Source organism: Heliangelus exortis, chromosome 1 (genome assembly GCF_036169615.1).
Source record: "Heliangelus exortis chromosome 1, bHelExo1.hap1, whole genome shotgun sequence".
Lineage (NCBI taxonomy): Eukaryota > Metazoa > Chordata > Aves > Apodiformes > Trochilidae > Heliangelus > Heliangelus exortis.
Window position 1 is genome coordinate 168,316,384 of NC_092422.1, and position 21,154 is coordinate 168,337,537.

Genomic DNA, 21,154 nt, shown 5'->3' on the forward strand with positions numbered 1-21,154 from the left:
ACTCCCAGGCCCTCAAACCATCTACTTTTGTTTTCCTTACATTTTATTTTTCTGCCACATTCAGACCCATCTCAAGCAAACGGGAGATCAGCACCGTCCCATACCATGCAAATACTCCAAATGTTCTTCTTTGCCATGGAGCATTTGCAATGATCTGAGCATTAAAAATGTCACCCACAGCCCCTGATCTTCTAAGGCACCACTCTCTTGTACAGGAAGGAAACATTTATCAGTAGCAGGAGAGTTAAGGACAGAGACAAAGCCTAGAATCTTAATTTATTCAACATTTGAATGCCATCATCCTCTGAACATGCCTTCTGATAGTTTGCAGCAGTAGCTCCTGCCACAGCAGCTATGTAGATGCATTTAGGAAGATTACAGTGTGACATTTTGGATGTGTTTTTTCATGCGCTGGGTTAGGATGGCATTACAAATGAACAAAGCTGCCTTCACATGAAACTAGTTTTATGTCCTTTTTGGTTGCAGCTGATAACAACTACCAAACAATACAGACTTCATTATTTCAGGAAAACAGTAATGTTTAACTCCTTGTGCCTGGTCTTGAAACTTCTCTCAGATGTTGACCCAGAAAGGTAGAGAGAGATAACTAATAACCTTATTGAAGCTATTTAGATTTCTATACTCTGTGCTTTCTCGTTGAAATGTTTTAAATTACACAGGTTTTCCTCAAAGGCAGAAGGCTTGTAGAACATTCTTTTTTCTTGTTCTGAGTGTCCTTTTTGAGTTATACCTTCAGAGACAAATACCATATGGCAGACACACTCGTGCTTCTTAACAGAATAATGAAGTCCCACAGAGATTCCATACTTTTTCACCTAGGGAATAGTTCTGTCTGTACTTCATGGAGACAATTTTATACAGCTCTTTCCCTGAAGACTACATACAAATTCTATTTTAGGTTTTGAGTTCTACTGATAGTTATAATGGTGTAAACTTAGAGCAATTTTCTTGAAGGCACTGAGCATGTATGCTGGCATAACAAGGCCCTGAATTATGTAGTGTTAGCCAGTGCTTGCAGTAGGAAACCTGAAAAACATGGTTACCAAAATGCCTCTTATTTGTGACATACTGGGACATCGGACATTAGATGTCTGAATTTGTTAACTATGTTTACACAACCAGCACTCACAACATCATCAAAAACAAGAGCATTAAACGATAACTACATTATATGTAATTCTTCTAAATCTCAAGTCACTCTGTAGCTGAGATAATGGGTACACATTCTGAGATTTTCAGCTGCTTTTACATCTTTACTTCGCAAACATTGCAACTAAGGTAAGTGAAGGACTTCATGGCTCAAAGCATGAAGCAATAAGTAAAAAGTATGTTTCTTTTGAGAGCATTTAATTTCCAAAATGATCATAAATACATAGCTTAGGCAAACTTCTGCAATGTTCCTTTACTTTTCAAAGAATAAACAAAATTACCATTTGTTTTTCTGCATGGGAGATGGTCTGTCATTTCCAGATGTAGGAGACATACAAGACATGAATGCAAGCTAAATTTCAACCATAATAGACCCTGCATGTTGCCACTTCAATGACCTTTTAATCCCTTGGAGTTTAACCATTTCCTAATGTCTCCTAACAGCCATTTTCTTGTTGGGAAAGCCCTTTCTAACTGATAACATCTAAACAAGCTCATACCTTAATTAGAAAAATTCTCCCATAAATATTTATGTTGCTGTGATTAGGTCATTTACTGAATCCAGCTACCCATTATGAGCTAAAATAGAGTGCCTTGTTTTGAGAAGCCTGGGGCATGACATAGTTTATACTAGGGGACTTTAAGTTGTAATTCATCTAATCAAGTGCCTGACCCCTTGCCTCCAAAGTAGCCAGTAGTCATTGGAAGAAAATAACCTTCTGCTCAGCATAGCATCCTTCAGTCTGCATTTTTGTGTGTTGGAAATAAATGGGATGCATATCTAAGCAATTATTTAACTACAGAATAGCCCCACACAATCCTTTTTTTTTTTTTTTTTTTTTTTTTCTTTTTTGGTCCCTTCAGCAGCCAACACGTAAAAAATTTGAAAGAGGGGTAATCTCTCTTTTTTTCAGAAGGGAATGCAAAAAGTAACAAAAGTACCAAAGAAGGGCTTATAACCCAAAGCATATTTCTGCTGCCTAATGAGGCTCCCATGCGACATGAGTGGTGGGGGGCACGGCTGTCACCACGGGTTGCCGCCAGGCAGCCTGCAGTGCACGGAGCTTGGTACCCAGTGTGATGTCTCCAGTTAAGAGGGTGATGAGAGATTTAGGCAGCCTGCTCTCAGGGGCTGCTCTCTGACTCCAGAGGTGTAGGAAACACCGAAATGGGGCAGTACATATAGTGTAGGTTTCCCATATTTAGCTGAACATGGAGCCAGAGGATATACTGCTCTGGACAGAAGGCAATCTGAATTGTTCTCTTTAGGATGCCTAAAGCCAACCGAGTGCTTGGGCTGGGCTTCTGAATGCAGCCTTTGGGCAACCTGCATGTATGTCTGTACAAGGTATTCTAACTATACCTGGGAGCTGGAGCACAAATGTCACACTGCTCAATGGCTAATCCTCCTAACAGGCACATTTTTGGGTGCCTCACTCTGCCATACTATTCCCAGGCAACAAAGTTTTTCCAAGGCTGATTCCCGAGAGGGAGATTGTGTATGGTCACCCCATTTTGGTGGCTGAAAAGTCTCGTAGCACAGGCACAGCCTGTCCTGGCCAGCTGGCCTACATGTATGGGAGCATTGTTGGGCAGCTTTAATTTACTAGCATCAGTTTAATTTCTGACATCTAATCTGTTAATTCCATGTGCAGGTAAAGATTGTAGCTCACTTCAAGAGCTTCAACTCCTTCGATATCAAATGGGAGAAAATGTTGCTTTAACAAAACACCACTTTAACATAAATTCTCATTTTATTTGTTTAAAATAAAGAGGAAGAGTTGCCTTTACTGATTCCTAGACATCTGAGTCTAACTTGGAAGAACACGTTTAAAATTATACGATTCTCCATTTTTTCTGCTTTCCACCAGTGATGCTATCCTCATTTGTAAAGATCCAAGTCTGGAGTTAATTCATCCATGCTTCAGAGTCAAAATCCCCTTCGTACCTTTTCCAGCTGTACATTCCTATCTTTCAGTTTTCAAGAATCCACATTTAAAATAAGAAAAATCTCCCTCCACTACATTTTGCCTTTGCAAAGGCAAATTTATTTCCATTATTTTTCATCCACATTTTTCATTTCACTTAAGATCACATCTGTTGTATTCATTTAACTGGGAACTTTGCAACAAATTTACTCTGAAACAATTAACAGCTCAGGAAGTATGAAACTACAGGGGTTTCTTAAAAAATGCGTTCTCATGTATTATCTGTGGCTGTTTATCTACTACTTCATTACTCTGTTCCCTCTCTTTACACAGATAAAAAAAGCAAAGCAGGCAAGCAATGGGATTTTCTGTGGCTTTACTGTTTATATATTTATTGTAAAGAGAGTCCAATTTATCTTACATGTTCTTGAAAGAAAGAATGTACTTACATTTTGGTAGTACAATTTATTGTTCTGTTTTGGAGAACAATTTTTGATGTAACTATGGGTAATGCTTTAATTAGTGTCAACCCCAGACTTCCTAAATGTGTTTTATGATGACCATACCATGACACTGACCTTGAAATAATTAGATTAGAAAAATAATCATTTAAGTCTCCTTATGTGTAGTCTGGTCTCTGAAACATTGGGGGTCACATTTTTGGGATTTTTCTTTCCAACCACACAAGGAATTTTCACTAAAAATAGATAAAACCAAAACTGAGACTCTGTGTTGATAGAAAGAAATACCAGAAAGAAGCAACAAAAATGACTGTGAGATTTACATTTAAAATTATGGGGGCTGACTACATTGCCTTTCCTGAGTTGTGAGCCTTGCTGCAGGCTTGAAAATCATAAGCATGCATCAACTGAATTTTTCTTGATTTTTAGAAACACTTAGCACCAAAAGTTCTCCTTGACAACAGTAATCCAGTGCATCTAAAAATAAAGCTACTTTATGTAGGTAAGGTGGGCACCATAATCATTGTATGAAAACCCATCAGGAAGGTAGAAGCTCTATGAATAATCTCTCTTCTAAGTCAGGAGTGCAAATGAGGTGAATACAAGTTACACGAATTCTCTTTTGTGGCCTTTGATTGCAATATATGTAGTATTGATTTTTAGAAGCTCAATCAGTTCCAAAATTTCTTTTAATTTCAAATAATTCTTCCTGTGTCTAATAGGATTTAAAAATTTAAAGGATTTTATTTAAAATTTAAAATCTAAAGGATTTAAAGTAAATTTACTCTGCCCTCTCTGGAAAAATTCTGAGCTCTGATGGCAGAAAAAAAATTAACCTGTGCTTGAACTAGAAACCTGTACTATTTTGTTATTTATTGTTCTCTCCTGAACACTGTTTCCATCTGCTTAGCTCAACTCGTCTGTGGCACCACTGCTGACAGCATGAGGTGCTTGGAATTACAAAGTACTAAGTTGATTTTAAAATTTTTTACCCCTATCACATTTCAATCTTCCTCATCCAAAATTGTTTTTTCTGCTTCTCTCAAGGTGCTTACCACTCAGCCAGCCTGCTTTTCACCTCATACTTCACAGCAGGACTATCTGCACCACCTAGCAAACCATCAACTTCCACTGCCCCAGATTATTCTGAGAAATTACCTGTTGCCTGTCTGTAGCAGATTCCTGTGACACCTTTCCATCCATAAATTAGTGGGGAAAATGGGTAAATTGAAGGTAAGCAGAGAAAAAACATTTACACTTTCATGGAGACTTATTTTTGTAAGAGCATTGACCACACAGAGAGATTGAATAAGACAGAGCATCTATCATATATCTATAATTTTCAGCAGCAGGTCATTTCATACAGAAGCTATTTTACTTGGCAAAAAAAAACCAACAAAAAACTCAGCATACTTGAGCTAAGATGAGGATATAATGGGGTCCTAGAGCAGTGACAGATGAAGAGAGCATATGTGAAAAGATCAGTTTCAGTAGGAAACTGCAGGAATGTGAGCAGAGGTTCCAGCAGTCAATTTGGCAAAGGAGATACAAGCATGGAGGCTTGCCTGAACTTCACCTTAATCACAGCAGCCTCTGGGGCTACTTGAAATCCACTGCAAAATCTTGGAGAAACTAGTCCTCCAAACCCCAAGCACTTCAGCTTTTCCAGTCACACCAAAAACACAAGATTCTCAGACTCCCATGAAGTATTTTAGCCTACCATGTGCATCAAAAGGAGGAAGAACAGACATCCACAAGAACATCCTGCATGCCACTTCAAACCTTTCAAAGCTGTCATTTTTCAGCTCAAGAATGTTTTGGTCCAGACTTACAGCCCCTGATTCTGGGCCTAATCAGAGGTTCTATTATGTCTGATTTTATCCAGCGTCACCTTACACTGAAATGATTTCCTGTTGTTTTATCATGGGCAACCTGCCTGCTTGAGGGCTAAATACATTTTTCTAATAAGTGAAACCCCAGTGTCACCCTCTTTGATAAGCCCTGGTTATGAGCCATGTTCATGGGGCTCAGAGAGGCCACATACTGGTAGACTAATTCAGATCCCATGTCCCCCAGTAGGAGATCAGTTTATGAGGACTTGCTGTCTTCTGAATCAGGTGTTCAAGCACCTAGCAATCAATACCAAAGGACACAAATCTTATCTTTGAAGACCCAGGATCTTTGTCCTTTATGATAAAGCTCCTTTGTACAGGCAGCTAGAAAGGTGTTGATAACACAGCAGTCTTGTGGCTACTGCTGAGAAATCACAGTATCAGGGCTCAGTTTCCAATATTTTCCCCCCCAGTAGGCTGGGACTGCCTTAAGATTGGACACAACCCAGGACAACTGACACACACTGACCAAAGGGATATTTTGTACCATGTGGCTACTGCTCAACATTAAAAGATGGGGAAAGGAGGAAGCAGTGGGGGACACTTTTATAACACTTGTCATCTGTCCACCACACATAATAAAGCCCTGCTTCCCGAGAAGTGGCCAGACATCATCTGCTGATGGCAAGTAGAGAATAAATCTTTGCTTTCCTGCATTTCCAAGTGCAGCCTCACTTTTGCTATATTAAGCTGCCTTTATTAAGTGAGGTTTTTCTTCATCTTTTTTTCTCTCCCCTGTCCAGCTGAGTAGGGGAGTGATAGACAGGCTTGGTGGACACCTGGAATTCAGCCAAGGTCAACACATCACAGTGATTTTCAGGTTAGCCATTCCTCCATATCATGTGCCATCTTCCCTGTGGAGTAGAAAAGGGAAATGCCATCACTGAGATCAGCACATTGTTGAAAACACTGAATCACCTCCATGATGTTTCACATTTCCATGCCTCTGAATTGTCACTGAATTTAAGTGCAAACAGTCCCAAAGTCGTCTGGCATCAAAGCACTGCAGCAGATCACATCTGTTAATCACCAGGGACTCTGATTTTTTAAGAGCAATTTATTCATCCACTCCATATGTAACTTAACCAACCCCAGTGAGAATATCTCAGCTGACCATTTGAGACTACATGAGTGCTCTCAGAAGGTTTGTATGATACTTAGCAATAAGAAAACGTTTTCCTCAATTATTTTTTTTTCTGGTGATAACTACGAGTTATCCCCCCAAAGGGACTGGCTCCTTTTCAGTGTTACAACTATAAAAAGAACAAAACAGGTGCTCCAGATTTGGGAGCAACAGCCATGAAGGCTGACAGCAGGAAACAAAAGGCAATATTCCTGCTGTATATTTTTTGTTTGCCAAGGCTGATCTGAGTGTGTCCTTACATGCAGAAAGAGTTGAGATTTGCCACTTAGAAGATCCTTGTCCCATGTTATTTTCATTTGTGGCAGACGCAGAGGAGGTTAGAGTACTTTTATTTGTGATTTGTTTTAGTCATCTATGATCAACGGATCAATGTCTCCAAACTCAGCTTACTTTTTGTCAACAGGAAGGGGCTTTTTTATTATTTCTAATATTCTGCAGGCCTCTGTGATTCACCATGAATGCTTTGCTGCTGACATTTCTGGCTGATCTGCCTCTGCTTTCCACAGCTAAAGGCCTGGTAACAGTCATGAAAATAGTCCATCAGGCAAATTGTGTAGGCATCACTGATTCATTGTTCTTCTCTTGCTATTTAGGGCTTGCCTCCTGCAGGTGAGGAACACTCAATGGCTTCCTCAGTCATGGCCAGGATCTTCTTTGCTATCACCTGAGCAAATCACCTTTGCTATCACCTCTGCTGGGTGGCAGAGGAGTGGGTGCCCATTCATGCTCATGGAGGAACTGAGCCCACATGCTGCAGTCTGACTTCCACACTAGGACATCCTCATCTGGTGTGTGTCCTGCACAGCACTTCCAACAGCAAGGGGAAGCAGACAGAGGAAGAACAGAAGATAAATTTTTGATGAAACTACAACTGCCACCATTCCCTCTGTGGGTCTCTTACTTCCCTCTGAGACTTGGAAGCAAACTAGGAGAGCCAGCTGGCAGAATATTCTCCACAAAGTCTCTTCTTGCAGCTTGTTGTGCAGTGAAATTACTAAATTCCAAGCAAGTAGCAAACAGCTGCTGTATCATGTCTTGGTTCCACTCCTGCTTTCTGCAACTTGCTCTCACTGATGACAGCCAAGGGCCACCATCCTTCATATCTATGCCCAAAGACCAATATTCCCAGTATTCTGCGGTACCATGAGGGCTCCTTTCCTCTGGCAGGCCCCAGCATCCCAAGCTTAAAGAAGATAGTGTAGTGTTTACTCAGGAAACCTTGGGTCACTAGGCTCAACAGGTCTATGCTTGGCCATAAAGTACTCCTTGTTTCCTGCCATCAGGTCACCAGGAGGCTGGCTGGAGGCCACCTGGTTGGCACATGGAAAATGGACACATTAGATATCCATTAGTCTATAGCCCAAAGAGGCTGCAAATAAGCAGCTCACAGCTGCCTGTACCAATTCTCACCACATTCACTTCTGGTCCCTCCTGGTGTGGTCACAGAGGCCTCTGATTTCATGGACCCAGCAGTGTTTGTATTGCATTTGTCTGCCTCCTCCTCCTGCACACTGGCACTTTGCAGCACCCCCTTGAAAGCTGCCAGCCTCCTTTCCTTTTTCCCCATTTCTATTGGATCACATTCACCATCCTCTTGGCTCTGGCACACAGTCATGTCACAGACAGTCTGAATTCACCCACAAGTGCTACAGCTCTGAGCAAAAGGAAAATGCACGTGATCTCTGTTTCCTTCACCCCTTCACTTGCAGAGGGCAAGAGCTTCTGTTCCTGACTTTTAAGAGAATTTGCCAGCCCCCCTCTCCCATCATTACTATACCTTCCTGCTCTCAGTGTAGGGATCTCTCTGCCACAGGAAGGGGGAAGGAAACTTGGATTTTAATTGACATCAAAGGCAAGGACACACGGTGGGGGAGGAGTAGGTTGTGTGCTCATGGTAGTAGGAGGTGTGTCTGCAGGACCTGAGGTGTTGGTGGAGAGTGTGGAGAACAAAAAAGCAAATCTGAATGAAGAACTTCTGTTTAGCCTCATCTGAGCCTTGAACCAGTGCTACACAAAAGCAGTGGCTGGTTGTCCTAGTAAGGAAAGACCTGGTTTTCTTATGCTGGACAAGACGATGGAATATTGCATCCAGCTCTGGAGCCCTCAATGCAGGAAGGACATGGATCCAATGGAGCAGGTTCAGAGGAGGGCTACAAAAATTATCAGGGGGCTGGAACACCTCTCCTATGAAGCCAGGCTGAGGGAACTGGGGTTGTTCAGCCTGGAGAAGAGAAGGCTCTGGGGAGACCTAATAGTGACCTTCCAGTGTCTGAAGGAGGCTCACAGGAAGGCTGGAGATGGATGTTTTGCAAGGGCCTGTGGCGATAGGATGAGGGAAAATGGTTTTAAATTAGAGGAAAGCAGATTTAGATTGGATATTAGAAAAAAATTCTTTACCATAAGGGTAGTGGAAAAATGGAACGGGCTTCCCAGGGAGATATTGAGGCCTCATCCCTGGAGACATTCAAGGTGAGGCTTCATGAGGCTCTGAGCAACCTGATCTAGCTGAGGGTGTCCCTGCTTACTGCAGGGGGGTTGGACTGGATGACCTTTAGAGGTCCCTTCCAACCCAAATTATTCTATGATTCTATGATCCTGTTCCAGCAGAGCAAAGGTGTTTCTTCACCTAAGAAATGGGAAGTTCAGCCAAGTGGGCCTGGATGCTGGAAAAGCCAGGGCCAGTGAGTTACTGCAGGCCAGGAATAAGAGCAAGGCAAAGCCAACACCTGGGACCTCCACCAGCTGTTATTGGCCCTGCTGTAGGGCCACCTCAAAAGCTCTTGGCCCACCATTGGTTATTGTATTTCAGATATAAGATTTTAGACCAGAGTGATCTGGACCATCCAGAAAAGACCTGAGCCCTGTGACCCTTCTGTGGTGGAAGATAAAGTGCATGGGCCAGAGGAGACTCACAGAGGAAGGGGACAATATCTGCAGACCCTGAACCTGTGGCACTGGGAGATGAAAGAGAGTCTGAGAGATCTGGTAGAAAGACCCAGGAAAGGGCCAAGGGAGGCACAGTAGAGGAACCATGTAGATAACTGGGCAGAAAATGTGTTTACACCTTGGGGGTATTTTTAAATCCATCACTCCGTGCTGTAAAACCAAACCTCCCACCACGCTGCTGGTGGGGAAGGCCACAGTGACAGCAGCAGAAAGCAGGAATGGAAGCAGCAAAGCTCTCAGGCATCTTCGCCCTGATTTTACAGATCTTGGAGCAGGCACACACCCCCTGATATGCCCGTTATCTACAGAAAAGATGAATTTTGATCTCAGTAATGCTTTCTGCAGAAGCTGAGAGGCAGATGCTGTGTGCAGAAAAGTCTGTTTCAGCCTCCCCTCTGGATCAAACTGTGGGTGGAGATCTTCTGAGCTGTCCCACTGCTTTCCTTCCCACCACGGCTCTCCATCCCTCTCTCTGAGGGTATGTTTAGAAGATAGTGTTTTACTTTGTGGGGCTGCTTATCCTTGCTCATTCAGTGTAAATAACTGCATTAACTTTATAGGCAGCCCCAGTTTGAACTGACTGAGATTCATGTAGCAAATTGGAACTATGCCAGGCCCACCAGAGCAGAGTCCTGTTAGTGCGAGGTGGAGCCCAAACAGCTCTCAGGATGGGAGGTCTTTCCAAATGAATGCTATCCCTCCTTGTTCTTACAGATTACTTTTAATGCTGACACAATGGCTGCCAAATACTGAATCTGCCAGAAATGTTAACAAAAGGCACTTTGATCTCGTTGACTTGTTAAGAATGTATTGTGTTATTTTTGCCTCCTTTGCGGTCAGAGGAAAGATGTTTTACCCTTGTGTATCACTCATGTTCAATAATCTCTGTGCTGTGTTACACAGGGCTTCTGCTTTTCACTGCTACTTGGTTTCTGGCTGCTTAACAGTTGATAAATGCAATACATTTATTTAAATACTATAGGGGGATTTTGTCATTTTTACATAAAAAAAACCCTCTGACTTGTGGATACTTCCTGATGTTCTCATCTAAACAGCGGAATAATTTAATTTTTATTATATGTATAAAAACTACTTTTGAGTCCATTTAAACATTCATGCTAGTTCTTAAGCCCCTGGCTTAGTGGTTGATACAGTTCACATATCTGTTCTTGGCACAAGACTTGCATTTTTCTAAGCATATATTTACTGTAAAAAACAGCTAATATTCCCTAATTAAATTATGCACTGACAATTATCTATCAAAAGTACATAGTGTAATGCATCAGCCTCACAATGTACCGTAAAATATATAGTATATGAGTCAAACAGCATAATTCTTATCTTCAATCATGATGGAACTTCATGGAAAATATAATCCTCACTAACATTAAAAAAGTGGAAACTGTTGATGAGGAATTTTGAAACCAAATCAAAGTACTATAGTTGTTTACACATAAAATTGAAGAATAAGATGTAACATGTTAAACTTGTTGCAATTAAGTATTGAGCATACTCTGATAGTCTGGCATGACAATACAGTCAGCAATTATACTGGAGAAGATACAGATAAACTTGCAAAATAGAATCAATATGCATCATTATCTCCGTTTCTTGATATTCTCAAAACAGTACTTGTATTCTTTTATCTTGGAGAAACAACCACATGAAAAATCTTTATTTTCAAATTGCAAAGAACATTCTGTTTTTAAAAAACAAATTATTACGTATGGTGTGTATCTCACTGTAGTTGATCTACTCTCAATCTTGTCTTTGAAGGTTAAGTTTCTGACGTGATCACGTGAAACAAAAAATTATTGTACTCTTCCTCCAAAGGCTAGAAGTCATAATGGATACACATTTAGAAAATGCTGTTCCACATTTAGAAAACTGCCCAGTAGCTCTTTTTGCATAGGGAAATTTTGTTTTGGCCTCCTCATTATTGAATACTTGAGGGGCACAAAATTTCTTTATTTCTTTATATCATTTATAGGTGCTCTAATTTGAGTAGTCAGAACTGATAGGTTTACTTTCCTGTTTTCCTTCCTTAATTTGGTGGGCTATTTTCATGAAGAACATGTTTCCTCTTTTTGGAGGTTTACAGTCAAAAGGAGTGCATATTGATAATAAGATTTGTCATCATGTTGAGTAAGTAGCAGGATCAACATATATTGAGAATTACTAAGCTTGAACCCAACACAACACCAAAAACATTCTTTCAAGCTCTGAACAAAATACAGTACAAAACTTAGCACAGTTTAAAAAAGTTTCATAATTTAAATCCATAAAGCTATAATGGCCACCTTCATTCCTGTTGGTGTGAGGGATAACCAGCATCAGACATTACTAAGAGTATCATAGCATAATAGGTGTAACTAAACTGGCCTTTTTTCCAGTAGATTTCAGGGTCACCCAAACACAGGCTGGTCAGAGTATGCTCCTGTGTCTGCCTGCAACCCATGCAATGGTAGATTCAGGATTCAGGATTTCAACATTTTTCACCATTTCATTCTTATTTTATGGAGCACATATTCATGCCAAAAACTCAACTATCATCCAGTGGATGGATATGTTGCTCTCCTGTTGCTAAAAATGCACAGTTTGGCACATTGTCACTAAAGATACCGAACTTCATGCTGAAGCCAGTGATGTTGGACTTGAGCAGCACAGAATAATGTGAAAACCAGCATTTTACCACTCTACCAGTTCACTGTCTTACAGATAAAATTACAAGATTTTGAAAGAGTAGCAGGCTGTAAGAAGTTTACCAGGAGAAGTTATCTGGAGTTACCTCTATTATAGACACTTGAGTACGAACCTCTGCAGTTCTTGGGTTTGGCTTGCAGATTGTGTGACTTGCTTGTACTCAGGCCTTCTCTCCAAGCACCTTTTTGCACTTCTTAGTGACTACTGTTAGCAAAATCACAGTGCCACTACACCCTCCAGGATGAGATGATCAGTTCTGGTTAGCAGCAGTAGAGATGGAGAGATCAAGACAGCAGGGTGGAAATAGAGGGAATAGAAGGATAGACGACGACACATTTTCCTTCTGAACAAATATCCTTCAAAATCGAGACAGTTTTGCACAGTAATCTATAAATTTCCAGTGTATGTCACAGTCTCTCTGCTCATGCTGTCAAAGACTCTCTGACAGCTGACAAAATTTAAGGCAAGTGGTAGCTGCTGTGCATTACTTGTTCAAAATGACGAAGTGTGAAAAGATGATCAATACAGGAAAAAGATATACAGGGGGAAAAGAAAGGACACTTTGCTGTTCTTGAAGTCTATTACATAAACTCGTGCAAAAAAAGTGTGATTAAGCACTATTAGTGACTAGAGACTAGAGATAGGTACTTCACAAGTACTTTAGTTTAAATTCAGTCTGATTCAAGAGTTTCTGGCAAGGTTTTGCAGTAAAGCTGAGTGATTTTTTTCATTGCTCTCTCCACTGATGCTCTCTGATGAAGAAGTATATTTCTCACCCATTTGCTTGGAAGAGGCTCATAATGGGTGTTCTTGAAAACTCACAGGCTGCTTACAGGTTCTTACTGCTTTAGTTTTCAACCTTTCTGGTGTCTTGTTATCCAACAACTACGGTCACCTTTGTTACATGGCAAATATTTCAGATAAATGTAATTTTTAATCCTGAGATGATGGATATTTTTAGAACAATTTTTACCAGTGCTGCCTTTCAAGAAAAAAGAGGGGGATGCAGTCATTTACTTCTGCAAGCTTATGCAGTTTTAAACTCTCAGGAATCTGAACTATTACTTAAAATTTTTTATGCTTCTTTAAGGATTCCCTATTTACAGATGCACTGGTGCTGTCTGAGATGGGTTAACATACAGCTAGAGAGTATCAAGCAGAAGCATGGGAATTAGTTGTAACTCAGTAGTGGAAGTCTGCTTTATGTTGTCAGTCTGAATTAACCTGACAGGGGAAGATCAGCTGGAAGAAAAGGTGAAAACACTTCTAGATAAGTAACTATGACATTTACAGGGTATGTATCTACTCTGTTTGTTGTATGAGCACACTTTTTTCTTCTTTATATCAAGAAGTTCTAAAACCAAGAGCAGAGGATAGAGCTACAAGGAATTCAGGGGAAAAAATGCCTACAATTAAGTTCAACTCTTAACATTTTAAGATGCCAGGTTTTAAATCCTCATCCTTTGCTCGGCTTTAATTGTTAAAATTGACCTTAAAAGACTTTGCCAAAGGCTGAATTTTATTTGAAAGTTTCAACTGAGAGGGATCCGCAGTTTTTCAGAAAGTTATTAAGGAGATAATATTATCTTTCCCATGCTAAAATAACATTATTTATCAGACAATCTCCAATGTCTCACAGAGTCAGGCCTGGGATTTGAAATATCTCAGGGCTGTTTGTACGATGTCTTAGCATTAAGAATTTTCCTTCACTCATTCCTTGGAAATTTGCCCAAATTTGTTTAAAATACAAAATTCTGAAAATCCTCAGCGTGCCTCTGATAATAGATCACATGTTAAAGGTTGACACCTGCATTTCCCCAAGAACTTCTGTTTAGCATTCTCCATCATGGAGTGGAAAGGCACAAGCATTTGCTCCCCTGCAACTACTCCTGCAGGCACTCAATATGTGACCCAATGACAAAAAACACATGCAGGGAAACTGTGCCATACACTTCCACTACTTGTCCTGATGGCTTCCAGCCCTCTGATAGAGAGGGGAGAATCTGCTTCATATCAGAAGGGCTTGCAGGGAGTCCTGGAAGGAAAGTAGAAGTGGTGGAGGGAACAAAGGAGAGGGCAGGAACTGGAGAATGGGCTTTGGATAGAAATGGAGGAGTGCAACACCCCTGAACTTCAGACCTCTGAGATCAAGGCTCAAAACCCCTGAGCTTCTGCAGGCTCCAGCATTGTGTACCTGGCTAATGGGATCTGATAAACCTCCTTCAATGCCCAGCCCTTATGGAGCCATACTGCTGATATTAGGTACATTTAATAGCTTAAGGATGCAATACCATCAGTTCCAGACCTGAATGCCACCAACAGCCAAACAGGGATTCAGTAGTCTCCCACTCACAGAACTGCTGCACCATGTACTGCATGTGTTTGCCTCTGTTCAGCTCCTAGCTCACTAATACCTTAAAAGAAAAATTATTTTAAATACACTGAAGTTGACAATTTACCTACTTAAATACCTACATTTGTATAACCCACTGTGCTAAGCTAAGTGGAGTTTCTGTTTCTTGGAGGTTTTAGTTTCTCATTTGCATCAGGAGAATGAAATCCAAAATTAGGTAAACACTTAGAACTTCCAATTAACTTTTGAAAGCTTGATGAGTGCTAAAAATATCATGTAGAGCAGGAAATAGACCAACAGACCTACGGTTCATTGATGTGTTTGTTTTAGTCCTTTGTGTATTTTCTAAAGATCCACTGATTGCTCTGCTATATTTATTTGGAAATGCTACACACAGGAAGGAAAAAAGTATGTTGCAGCAGAAAAACACCCATAATTTCCCACATTTTAATGGGAAAATAAAAGTTATTCTCATAAAGTTATAGGAAATTTATGCGTTAATTTAAAGTAAAAAAAAAAACTGTTCAAAGAAAGCTGCAGCAGAACACTTTTTAAAAAATAGCTTATGCATAATTAAACATGTCATCTAGTTTGGTATTAAGCATTTCTTGATTGTAAAAATTGTAAGACAGGTTTTCTTCTGAGATGTTAATAAAATCTGAAATAAGACAGCTTTAACCTCATTTTGATGAGGTTAAAAAATTTGGAATAATGTGTGAAATGTGTATCTGATTAAGGAGATTTTTGAGAAACCAGGGAGTCAATTCCCAAACCACAGAAATTCATTTTATGCATATGTAATTCTTCTGAGTATATATACAGAATCAAACCTGTTCAGTGAAGCTGGCAGAGAAACTGGTAATGGAAAAGAGGTATTTAACTGCCAGTCCCCCATTCAGCCTGTAGCTTGAGCTACTGTTTCTGGTTCCACAAACTGACCATGCAGGAGGGCAGAGCTCAGGATATTGCTCCAAGAAGATTTGGTATGTATAAGCTTTGAAATCATGGATTGCAATCTACTGTGCAATGCCAAGAAGTACTCAGAGATTTTAATTTAATAGAAGATGGATGATTCCTCCTCTTGTCCCCCACCAGTGGTCAGGACTATCTATGGGAACTGCTGGATAGTGAAGAACTGAAGCTCTCAGTTCAGCAGCTTCCAGGCAACACAACACAATGCAACTGAACTTAAAAACTGGTTCTGGATGCAGAAAAGGCAAGTGCAGAAGGTACAGCTTAGCTGTGAATGTCCTGTCCTGGCCCCAGCTCAGTGATCAAAGACATTCCAAAATGAGCACTAAGTGTTTGCAAGCTGCCAAAGAATTTGGGTGCAGTATTAGGAAGAAGATGAAGAACAGATTATACATCAGTAGCAGCTACTCCCTAGTTTGATGAGGCTGGATTTTAAAAAATAGCTGGGAAGGTATACAAGCTTGTTACACATCCACAAAGATCCTCAAAAATAGTGGTGTAACGTACATTGTGTTTCAGTGCTCCAAGTTACTGTTTAAATACAAGAAACAGGAGGTTATCAAGTAGAGACAGGAGAGAGAGTGAGGAAAGAAATGGTGGACTAAAACAGGAGAGAAGAGACTAGGGGACTAGGAAGGAATCATGCTACAAGGGTGGCTTTGAAGCTGGGAATCTCCTGCAAGATGTGACTGGGAAGTCACATTGCAAGAATTAACAACTTCTGGCAGTTCTTTCCTACAATTACTCTGAAAGAAAGGGTGAGACTAGCATCAAAATGTGGAGTGAGCTTTCATGTTTGTCATGAACAGGAGACATCTTGTTCTTGAAGAGCAAAACACAGTATATGGGCTGCTCATAGAGCAGAGTTGCAACCTCCTTTGGCCATCCTCTCTCTGTGCCTACCTATCACAGGAGGATGGAAACAAGCTCTCAAAAAGAAAACACCAAGCTCTGATGACTGCTTTGCAGCAGCATCTGGTGTCTTGGAAACCGCTTCTTCAGCTCATTCTCTTGGCTGCTTTGGAGATGCAATGATGTTCAACTTCAATATGGTTAGGCTTGCTTCCCAGATTGTATCTACACTGGCCTGTGGAGCCTCAGTCTCCAAAGGACTGGATGTAGATGATAAAAATGCTCAGAATGTGTATGTGGCTGGAACAGACTCACACCATATGGTCATTCAAAATAGCAGTCAGGAGAAAAGTGTCACACTGAGCAGATGCAGGTCTTATCCTTCAGAAAAGTCTTCCCAGCTACCATTTTCCTCTGAATCATCTTCTAGAACAGTGTCTATTTCAATCAGAGCCAGTGCTGAATGACAGATGCCACATGTCAGATCACTTCTCTGGGTCCTCTTCAAGGTAGGGATGAGGACAGTACTTTAGGCAGCTTAATTTTTTTGTTTACAACATGCAAGACTCAGCTTTTCTTATTTTCTGTTGCTCGAACTGCATGCCTTTTGAAGCACTAACAAAAATGCAGACAAAAATATGTCAGATAGAGATTGCTAACAATGATAAAGGGAATTTATCATTGATTTTAAAGAACATTGGATCAGCCTTACATTAACCCAGAACTTTGGCTTTCAGTGCAGGATGATAAAAGTCATTTTAAACAAAAATGGCCCGAGATCTTTGCAGCCTTAGCTACATGAAACAAAAAATGTTCCTCTGAGCACCTGCACCTCTCTGAAATGTTCTTTCAGGTTTCTGCTCTTGAGAAAGTTTTTTCCTTGATGTTTCAAGAACTGCCTTTTTCATTACTTAAGCCAGGATTTCTTTGTACTAAAACTAGATAATACAATACAATGTCATGAAAGGTAAAAATAGAACTGGAGGAGGTTTTTTTCATTTCCTGCTAATTTCCTCGGCAAATTCTGAAAGGTTTACAGCCATTTCATCAATCACCAGTATGGTTTGCATTCAGCATATGGTCTATTTTGATCTTCTTTCAGTTAAAAAAAAAAAAAAAAAAACAAGGTTTTTTTTGTGAATATCTTTCCTCCCCAGCATGTAAAAGCAGCTCCATAACTCCTCTTCTGAAGCCCTAGTCAATCTGTGTGGCAGAGAAGCAAGGTTTCAGATCCCACTTTAGTCTAGCCTGCAAAATGCTTTACATGTCCTTGCACCAGCTATCAGATTCTGCTTCTGCCCATTTCTGCTACTCTCCTGCAGTTTTTTCTGTCAGTGTCTACTGTTTTAACTGAGGCAGGAGATTTCATTTGCCATTTTCTCATCATAAGTTTTTAATCACTTTCATTTAAAAACTTCTTTTTTTGCCAAGTAATATCTTTATGCCACTCAGAGTTAAGGATTTGGGCCAATACTGTTCAGTTAATGGACCAACTCCAACAATTTCCTTAGAATCCATTAAAATGGGAGGAAGCTCAGAAACAAGGAGATATTTAAAAAGAGACTGTATGTGGCACTCAGTGCCATGGTCTGGGAACTGCAGCAGTAGTGGATCAAGGGTTGGACTTGATGATCTCTGAGGTCCCTTCCAACCCAGCCAATTCTATGATTCTATGATTCTATTTGCATTTCTTCAGAGATACCAGCCTCCCAAGATTTTCTGAGTTTTCCAGAGTGCCATAAAATAAACAGCAAAATAAGAAAGGTGGCTTCGTAAAGCCTCAGCAGAACATACAAGGACAAAACTCTTTGTTCCATTTTTATTAATTTGATGGTTTTTTCCATGGCGATGGACCAAGTTATGCAATAAGAGGAAGACTGTCAGCATTTTAATTTTTGGACTACTGCATTGCCTTGATTCTTTGGCATCGCTGAGTAAACCTGCATGATTTTCGTACAAGGAGAAAACATCCTGCTTGTAGGTGGTCAAACACCTGCTCCCCAAACCAGAAAGGCAGAAGTTGTTGTCTTCAGCATGCCTGATTTGAGGAAAGTAGGATGTTGTCTACATATTTTCACAATGCCATTTATAAGGAAATGCTTGTATCTTGCTACCATATGAATTATTGCGTTTGACAGGAGAAATAAAATTTTAGTACAAGATTTTGACAGGAATAGTCAAAAGATATTTTTTTAAATACAAGTCAACAGCTTTGAAAAAATGAATAAATTCTATTCCCAGAGCTGTTTTGATGCCCTCCAGAACAGAAACCCCAGAAGCCTGTGACCAAGCCCAGCTTCTTCCATCCCAAGACAATGGTTTCCCCATACTTTAAGTATTCTATATTTCTTTTGGAAAGCCAACTCTATAGGGTCTAGTGGGACAGAGCACGGCACACCAGCATAATCAGATGTCAGGATGTTTGGATTCTGCAAGGAGGCTCATCTGGAAACAATGTATATGTTTCATTTCTTTGTAGAAAGTGCCTAATTCTAATTTTTCACGAAAGCCCATTCTCTTGGACAACTCATCTGCTTAAAATTAAGCATGTATTTGTTTGTCTTGCTGACTTGGGGCCATACAATATACGGTCCTCTGATGCTGAGTAATTTATGTGCTTGCATAAATCAGTGGGCAGCCAACAGAGGACAGACTGGATGCAACAGTTTCATGTATGCATTCTTCTTTTATGGTCGAAAGATCATGGAAATGAGGTCATACTTCATGCCTTTGAAAGTTCCTTCCTTTCTCTGTCATCTTGGTAAAATGCAATGGGTATGATTATTTCCAAGATTTTTAGTGAATTATTAACAGTCCTTAGAATGGACTTCACAAGGTTACAAAAATGACCAAAGACTACAATGACTTCGCTCCTTTCACCCCTCCAAAAGATTTAAACGTACGAAGGCTGTGTAAAGCTTGAAGAAGTCCTAGTCCTTCAGGAAAGAAATCCATGCGTCTTGCCTCAACTAGCAGAAATGATTCTGTAAAGGAAGAGTTGCTGAGCCTTATCTGCAAATTTCTGGATCCCTCTGAGACCCAAAATGCAGTGTCCTGAACTACAACGTTTCTTGTTGTTCTTATTGAGTTATGGATGGGCCCTCACATTGAAAACAGCCAAGCTTGTCTTGTTAGCATACAGAAAGAGGGGTTTTTATATCTGTATGGAAATTGTAAGGATACTCCATGTCCTTGCCAAATTGCAGAAAAGATGTGACAAATGCAGAACAGAATATTTGCATAGATGTGAATAATTCAATAGAGGAGAGGTAAAAAAATAAATGTGGATGAGTCCAGACTGGTAAAATCCTTGTTTCCAACTTCCATCTCTTTGTTTGCCAAGTAGCAATTCTTATGGGTATGGCTGAAGGAAAGGAGAGACAATTTGCTGGGTGTCTCTGAGGGCTGGTACCAGGCTGACAGTATTCACCAGGTTTCCACAGTGTAGCACACCAAGAACTATGAAATCCCAAAAGCTGACTCCAGAGCTGTTCCCCCAGCCCAGCTCCCCTGCAGGGTCTGGTGATGACACAAGGTGCTTTCCAGAGGCACCTTCCATTGATCCCAATATAGGGAACACCCAAGTCCCCTCCCCAGGCAGGGTGATGGGAGAGGGCAGGGGTGCCTGTCTGCACGGGGTGTGTGGGACATCACCTGGCAGCAGCACCCATGGGCAAGGAAAAGAAACCACAAGCCAGCTTCTGCCTTGGCAACACCAACACTGAGCAAAGAGAGATGAAAAAATGTCCTTGGCAAGATCTGTATGAAAATGAATTGCCACAAAACATTTGCCTGTGTTAGGCCAGCCTCTCTGCTGATTTTAAAATCAATTTTAATTCACTGCTCTTTTCTACCTCACTTTTGCTAACAGAAGAGAATATTCATGGGCATTTAAAGATCTTCCTGCATGTTATACATTTTCTTCTTGAATTACATGTTAAAGCCAAAAGAGTAAGAAAGAGTCAGCACCTCTCAATCCTCTTTAATTTAGAGGTGGGGGTCAGAACTGTTGCTAAAGCTAGTGACAACTAGAAACATGGTGAGATTTATGAAAAATACCCTATTTTTTTATCTAACAACCAAAACTGATCCAATTTCACTGGATTTTCCCATCTGGACAATCCTAAATGACAGCCAAGCTTGTGGACTGAAGACATGCAGATAATGAACGATCCCTTGGAGCCCCTTTTGCACCCAGTGCAGACTTCATGTGGTACTGATATGTTAATGTCTTGGATGTGTCTCTGGTCATGAACAAATCTCTACCATGGCAGGCAGGAGAACATCTGAACCAGGCTGACACTGGACCAGATCACAGTATTTGAGTTTTATGAGTGTGAGCAGCACAGACAATCCTCTCTACCCTTTATAGTTTTATAGCTTTAATTGTTTCCTTAAAGTCTAGCAAACTACAAAGTAAACAGCAAGACAATGAAAACATGTATTGCTCACTTCATTATTATGGGTGGTTGAGGTTTTGGGCTAAATATTTTTTCTTTAGGAAATACCCATGCTTTGAAAGCAAAAACATCTGCTGTAGATAGCAATTTTTCTCAAATTACGTATTATCAAAGCCTAATTAAAAATCATCAAAATGGCCAATTTCAGCATTTTTAATATATAAATTCATCTTTGGTTCAAATAATGTTTCAGAAATTCAATATAATTCTAGTAAAAATTGCAAATGAGAACCAGAATCTAAATTTAGAAATCTATGAATATTGACGTGCAAT